The sequence below is a fragment of the Mustela nivalis genome, assembly GCF_964662115.1.
Source record: "Mustela nivalis genome assembly, chromosome: 7".
Taxonomy (NCBI): domain Eukaryota; kingdom Metazoa; phylum Chordata; class Mammalia; order Carnivora; family Mustelidae; genus Mustela; species Mustela nivalis.
The window spans coordinates 139,161,666-139,168,765 of NC_139026.1; the positions used below are offsets into that span (position 1 = coordinate 139,161,666).

At 39.9% G+C, this 7,100-nt stretch overlaps 1 pseudogene across 1 annotated transcript; it reads left to right on the top strand.

The window, feature by feature from the left end:
- The first annotated feature begins 4,002 nt into the window (after positions 1 to 4,002).
- On the top strand, positions 4,003 to 5,004 carry LOC309868873 (DNA polymerase beta pseudogene; annotated as a pseudogene). The gene has a single exon. The product of its transcript is annotated as a DNA polymerase beta pseudogene (transcript).
- The last annotated feature ends 2,096 nt before the right edge of the window (positions 5,005 to 7,100 follow it).

A 7,100-nucleotide genomic window follows, 5' to 3' on the forward strand; every position in this document is an offset into this window, starting at 1 on the left:
ATCTTTGTCAATCTGACTTCTGCGTGCCCAAGAATGCAAAATTTCTGTACAGAACTATTAATAGAACAAACACAACTTGTTTTTTAAATTCTCCTTTAGTTTAACCTTGTCTTTTTTTTTCTTTTTTTAACAATTTGGATGCTTGCCTTCAAGGATTGAGAAAATAAGCCAACGATTTCCTTCCAGAGAAATCTTGAAAGGTCTTCAATAGAGTTTAGCTTTCTAGTATGCCACTAATTAAAATGAACTCTTGGGGATTCTTCAGAAAAAGTATTCTTAAATTATAGAGGTGCTACAACATGTGAGGGTTTTGTTTATTTAGGTCTTAAATTTCTATAAAACATCACCCTTGGAAAATGTCAGTGTATTGATTATCTTCCCTAAAATGATGCCATCCCCTTTTATTAGACAGTGTCTAGGAGGCAGTGAAAATTTATCTTATCTCTTGTGACATTCAGAAAAACAGTCTAGGAAACTAGGAGGAAAAAAAAAATTCAAGAACTATTTAAAGCAATGGTGTGTGGCCTTAATAATTTCTTATATCAGTTCTGCAACTGCACAGACATTTCTTACTCTTAAACTTCTGCTTTAGTTAATAAAATCACTGCAATTAGATTAAGATTAGATATCATAGAGTTGCTGCCCGTGTTCTCCTCAAGGATTTTGATGGATTCCTTTCGCACATTGAGGTCCTTCATCCATTTTGAGTCTATTTTTGTGTGTGGTGTAAGGAAATGGTCCAATTTCATTTTTCTGCATGTGGCTGTCCAATTTTCCCAGCACCATTTATTGAAGAGGCTGTCTTTTTTCCATTGGACATTTTTTCCTGCTTTGTTGAAGATTAGTTGACCATAGAGTTGAGGGTCTATTTCTGGGCTCTCTATTCTGTTCCAATGATCTATGTGTCTGTTTTTGTGCCAGTACCATGCTGTCTTGATGATGACAGCTTTGTAATAGAGCTTGAAGTCCGGAATTGTGATGCCACCAACGTTGGCTTTCTTTTTCAATATCCCTTTGGCTATTCTGAGGAGAACACGGGCAGCAACCTCTTCGACCTCTGCCGCAGCAACATCTTCCTAGGAACAACACAAAAGGCAAGGGAAGCAAGGGAAAAAATGAACTATTGGGATTTCATCAAGATCAAAAGCTTTTGCACAGCAAAGGAAACAGTTAACAAAATCAAAAGACAACTGACAGAATGGGAGAAGATATTTGCAAACGACATATCAGATAAAGGACTAGTGTTCAGAATCTATAAAGAACTTAGCAAACTCAACACCCAGAGAACAAATAATCCAATCAAGAAATGGGCAGATGGGGGCGCCTGGGTGGCTCAGTGGGTTAAGCCGCTGCCTTCGGCTCGGGTCATGATCTCAGAGTCCTGGGATCGAGTCCCGCATCAGGCTCTCTGCTCAGCAGAGAGCCTGCTTCCCTCTCTCTCTCTGCCTGCCTCTTCATCTACTTGTGATTTCTCTCTGTCAAATAAATAAATAAAATCTTAAAAAAAAAAAAAAAAAAGAAATGGGCAGATGACATGAACAGACATTTCTGCAAAGAAGACATCCAGATGGCCAACAGACACATGAAAAAGTGCTCATATCACTCGGCATCAGGGAAATACAAATCGAAACCACAATGAGATATCACCTCACACCAGTCAGAATGGCTAAAATCAACAAGTCAGGAAATGACAGATGCTGGCGAGGATGCGGAGAAAGGGGAACCCTCCTCCACTGTTGGTGGGAATGCAAGCTGGTGCAGCCACTCTGGAAAACAGCATGGAGGTTCCTCAAAATGTTGAAAATAGAACTACCCTATGACCCAGCAATTGCACTATTGGGTATTTACCCTAAAGATACAAATGTAGTGATCCAAAGGGGCACATGCACCCGAATGTTTATAGCAGCAATGTCCACAATAGCCAAACTATGGAAAGAACCTTGATGTCCATCAACAGATGAATGGATCAAGAAGATGTGGTATATATACACAATGGAATACTATGCAGCCATCAAAAGAAATGAAATCCTGCCATTTGCAACAACATGGATGGAACTAGAGCGTATCATGCTTAGCGAAATAAGTCAAGCAGAGAAAGACAACTGTCATATGATCTCCCTGATATGAGGAAGTGGTGATGCAACATGGAGGCTTAAGTGGGTAGGAGAAGAATAAATGAAACAAGATGGGATTGGGAGGGAGACAAACCAAAAGTGACTCTTAATCTCACAAAACAAACTGAGGGTTGCTGGGGGGAGGGGGTTTGGGAGAAGGGGGTGGGATTATGGACATTGGGGAGGGTATGTGCTTTGGTGAGTGCTGTGAAGTGTGTAAACCTGGTGATTCACAGCCCTGTACCCCTGGGGATAAAAATATATGTTTATAAAAAATAAAAAATTAAAAAAAAATTAAAAAAAAAATTAGATATCATATCATAGTCCTGTTCCATATTCGTTTTCCAATTGGTACAGATCCTTTTTGACCACTGGGCAGCATCAATAAATGTTAGCTTATGTTAGTTAGGGAAAGCTGAAGAAAAAAAATAATCAAAAATGTTGGAAGTATCAAGCATGATACGAATAATCAAAGGGACTTCATCCTTGTTTTTGGAAGTCTGATTTACCAGAATTTGTAGTGAGGTCCTCTTCTCTGGTGCTGGTAATCATAATGGATGCCATAAAAAGAGGGGGTGAAGTGTTCCCACTAAGATTTGGAAAAGAGGAATTAAATTCACCAAAATCTAGATTGGATCCTCACCGTCCCATGTAAAACCTTATACTGATACACCTGAAGCTTGAAATCAGAGACCGAGTATAGCAGAGGAAATCCTTTTCTCCATCAATCCAATTCTCTTTGCCTCGGCCTTAGCTGCCTTACTTAGGTTTTTGTTTGTTTGTTTGTTTGTTTTGTTTTGTTTTTTGTTTTCTGGGTTTTTTTCCCAATCAAATTATGCATTAGTTGCAAATTTAGACTCCTGTAATGGGTTGAATTGTGTTTACCTCAAATTCATATAAGCCTCAGGTTGTGACCTTCTTTGGAAATGGGGTTGTGGAAGATCTACTTAGTAAAGATGAAGTCAGCTTAAGATTGGCTTCTAATTGTTTTAAAAAAAGGAATTTTGGACACAGACATCCATGCACGAGAGAGCACCTGCACACCTCTAGAAGCTTAGAGGAAAGGTATGGAAGAGATTCTCCCTCACAGCCCTCAGGACGTTCCAATCTTGCTGATATCTTGATCTCAAACTTGTAGGTCCCAGGACTGCGAGATGATATATTTTTTGTGGTGAAGTCACTTACAAGGTGGTACTTTGTTAAGGAAGCCATAGAAAACTAGTACATTGCTCTTGATATAGATTTTCTGTATCACATTTCCCAGACTTATCATCAGAATTACTTGTGCAACTTTTAAAAATGCAAATTCCAGTGGAAGCTTCCACAGAAGTTTCCAATTCAGTGTGTTTGGAGTGGGTCTGCAAATCTTTATTATAGTAAAAAAAGAAGCAAACTAAAAAAATTGGTCTGTGATTCTGCTGCAGAGTTAGATTTGAGAATTTCTACTCATGGAAACAGAATTAAAAGAAGTTTACAAATGGCCAAAAAAAAAAAGCATAATTTTTCTATAATTTACTTGGTGAGGTTAAAAAAAAAAAAAAATATATATATATATATATATATATATATATATATATATATATATATATACTATTTTTATTTCTAGTCCTTAATTATCTCTTTTGCCAAAGGAGAAGGTTGGACCTTTGGACCTTATTGTAAAAGGCAGAAATTTATAGTCTGGTGTCCTCTCATTAATACTTCTTGCCTGTTTTGATCAGTAATGAGGTTAGGTTCAATGTTTTCAGAGACAGGCATTGTTTAGTGGGCTGTGCTGGTTCTGCTGGAGTTGAATTGCCACCCTTCCCAAAAGTCAGCCCCTCATTAAAGCTGGGAGAGGGGGCCAGTCCCTGACTCTGAGCTCTCTACAGTCCCTGGACCAGCCACCATGAACAAATGGAAGGCACTACAGAAGACCCTTAATGGGGAAATCACCCACATGCTTATAGAACTCACAAACTTCCAGAAGAACGTGATCCGGGCCATCCACAAGGACAGAGCTTACAGAAAAGAAGCATCTGTTATAGCAGAGTACCCATACAAAATAAAAAGTAGAACAGAAGCTAAGAAATTGCCTGGAGTAGGAACAAAAACTACGGAAAAGACTGATGAATTTTTAGCGACTGGAAAATTGTCGAGGCCGGAAAAGATTCAACAGGATGATAGGAGCTCTGCTATCAGTTTCCTGACTTGAGTTGGTGGCATTGGTCTGTCTGCTGCAAAGAGGTTCGTAGAGGCAGGAATTAAAACATTAGAAGATCTCAGGAAAGAATGAAGTTAAGTTGAACCATCATCAGTGAATTGGGCTGAAATATTTTTGAGGAATTTGAGAAAAGAGCTCATCCTGAAGAAATGTGGCAAACGTAAGCCATTGTACTAACTCAATTTTAAAAACCAGATTCTGAATTTCTCGCTACAATCTGCGGCAGTTTCTGCAGAGGTGCAGAGTTTATCAGTGACAAGGATGTTCTTCTGATCCATCCAGACTTTATTTCTGAATCCACCAAACAGCCAAAGCTGTTATATCATACTGTGGAGCAGTTACAGAAGGTCCATTTTATTACAGATGCTCTGTCAAAAGGTGAAACAAAGTTCATGGGTGTTTGCCAGCTTCCCAGTAAAAAATGATGATAAAGAGTAACCACCAAGGAGAATTGATAAAAGGTTGATCCCTAAAGATCAATATTACTGTGGGGCTCTATATTTCACTGGGAGTGATATTTTTAATAAGAATATGAGAGCCCATGCCCTAAAAAAAGGACTTCACAATGATGAATGCACAGTCCGTCCCTGGGGAGTCACTGGAGTTGCTGGAGAGCCTCTGCCAGTGAATATCAAGAAAAACATCTTTGACTACATCCAGTGGAAATACCGAGAACTCAAGGGTTGAAGTCGGTGAGGTCTATTCTTCATCCCAGGCCCAGCTCAATTCAACAGGTGTCTCAATTTATTTCTCTACCTTTGCTTTGTAAGGGTCTCTAGTGTTTTTAAATGATTGTTTCTTCTCACTTTCACTTGCACTGTAGTCAGTACAGCCTCTTGTACTATTAAAAAAAGAAAGCATATGCACAGTGTTTCATCTGTCACTGTGCAAGTGCCCGTTAGTAACCACCATTTTGCTTCATAGGTCACGTTCCACCATGGAACAAACTCAATTGAAGTGTAGGAGGCTTATTAGAGAAAGAAGAAATCAGGATGGGCAGAGGGGGAGGTAGACCTTTCATGGAGTCACCTCAGGACTCTCAGACAATCTGTGATGCTGGCATATGCCTTTTGATATGTCTAAAATGAGGTGAGTGGTCTTGGACTGTGGGCCTCCATATTCACCAGCCCTTCCATGCATGTGGGTTGCTTTCAGAGAAGGTGCAGAGGCTGTGTGAGGCAGCGTCCTTCAGTTGAGGGAAAGTCCTGGCTAGGGAACCAAGCTGAGAGAGGTCCGCAGGCTACAAACCATCTTGGTAGCTGGTGAGAGGAGTTTCTCAGTCCTGAAGGTGGGTGGTCTCTTGGAGGCTTATCACAGCATCTGCTAGAGTTGACCTCTTGTGTTGACTGGCTTTGTATATTCACTCAGTCTGAGAGCAGCTGCTCTGGGATTCTGGATGGTCTGTCTTCGTTGGCAATTTAAGGAAGAGAACGGTGAGCTGGGTGAAGTGTATTGCCCTCACCACATGGAGCTTACAGTCTGATACCTGCTGTCTCTTCCCTCGCTCTAGTCTAAAATTCCAGGGTCTCTGGGTGGCTCCTCAGTGACTCTTGATTTCAGCTCATGTCGTGATCTCAGGGTTGTGAGATTGAGCCCCATATTGGGCTCCACTCAGGGTGTGGAGCCTATTTAAAATTTTCCCTCTCCCTCTGCCCCTTCCCCCACTCATGTGCGTGTGTGCACGCTCGTTCTCTCTCTCTCTCAACCACTCTTTCTGTCAAAATAAATAAAATAAAATCCCTTCACCTGCTGTTACCAACTTTCTGGTCTATGTGGCTTGCCTGCAGAGATGAGCCTCTGGTCACCCAGCCTTTTTCAGGTCATGGCCACTGCATTGCTCCCTTTACCATAACAACTGGACAGAAGAATGTCAAGAATTGTCCTCCGGGAATCCCCTAGATTCTTGAGTGATACACCACAGTACTTGCTACCATTGTCTGAATATTGTTTTCCTTTTATTTTTTTTCCTGCCATTGGTATGTATGTATATGATTTTTGTATTCCCTACTTTTAAATAATGAACATGGGGAAAAGACCCCAGTTACTGTATGTGGAGCTGTCATAGGAGAAACATTTGACGCTCCCTCCCATTATGTTTCTCTTGTGTGAATGTGAAGGATGTTGTGGTAAGCTAGCTACATTCTCACTTTTTCGGTGGTGAAAGTGATGTCAGGCAGCAAAAGCTGAAGATTGTCACCTGTCACATGAGAGAAGGATTTTTTTTTCCTCATTTTTATAGTCTTTATCCAGAATTAATTTTGGAGCTAGCTGGGAAAGATTCAGGCTCTATCACCCATTGTGAGAGATGTATATTAATTTTTTTAAATCCTAATTTTGCATGCTACGGTATCTTTCTTAAACTATCCAGGACCCAGAGGTGACATAGCTACTCAAGTTCAGATACCCATAATAAACATCAATATTAAGGTTCTTTAATTGCATATTCTGTGTATTTCATATAGAATTCTCTCTCAGGGTACAGCTATCACCAGTGATAAGGGAAAGGAAATGTGATCCAAACAATTGACATATTTTGTTCTGTATGTTTTATATTCTCTGAATTTGAGAAGTACATTCTGTCTTCTAAAGCCTCAAAGCCTTAGAGGATAACTATAAGTGATTGGTTTATCACTCTGTCATGTTGGCAAAGTTTTTTTCCAAATATAACAAGGAAACACATGACTAAATGTTACAATAAATAGGAACTATGTTCCCTAGTGAAAATGAGACATCTTTGTATGTGCCATCCTAATCATTTCTCTCAAGGCTTCTTAAAGCATTTT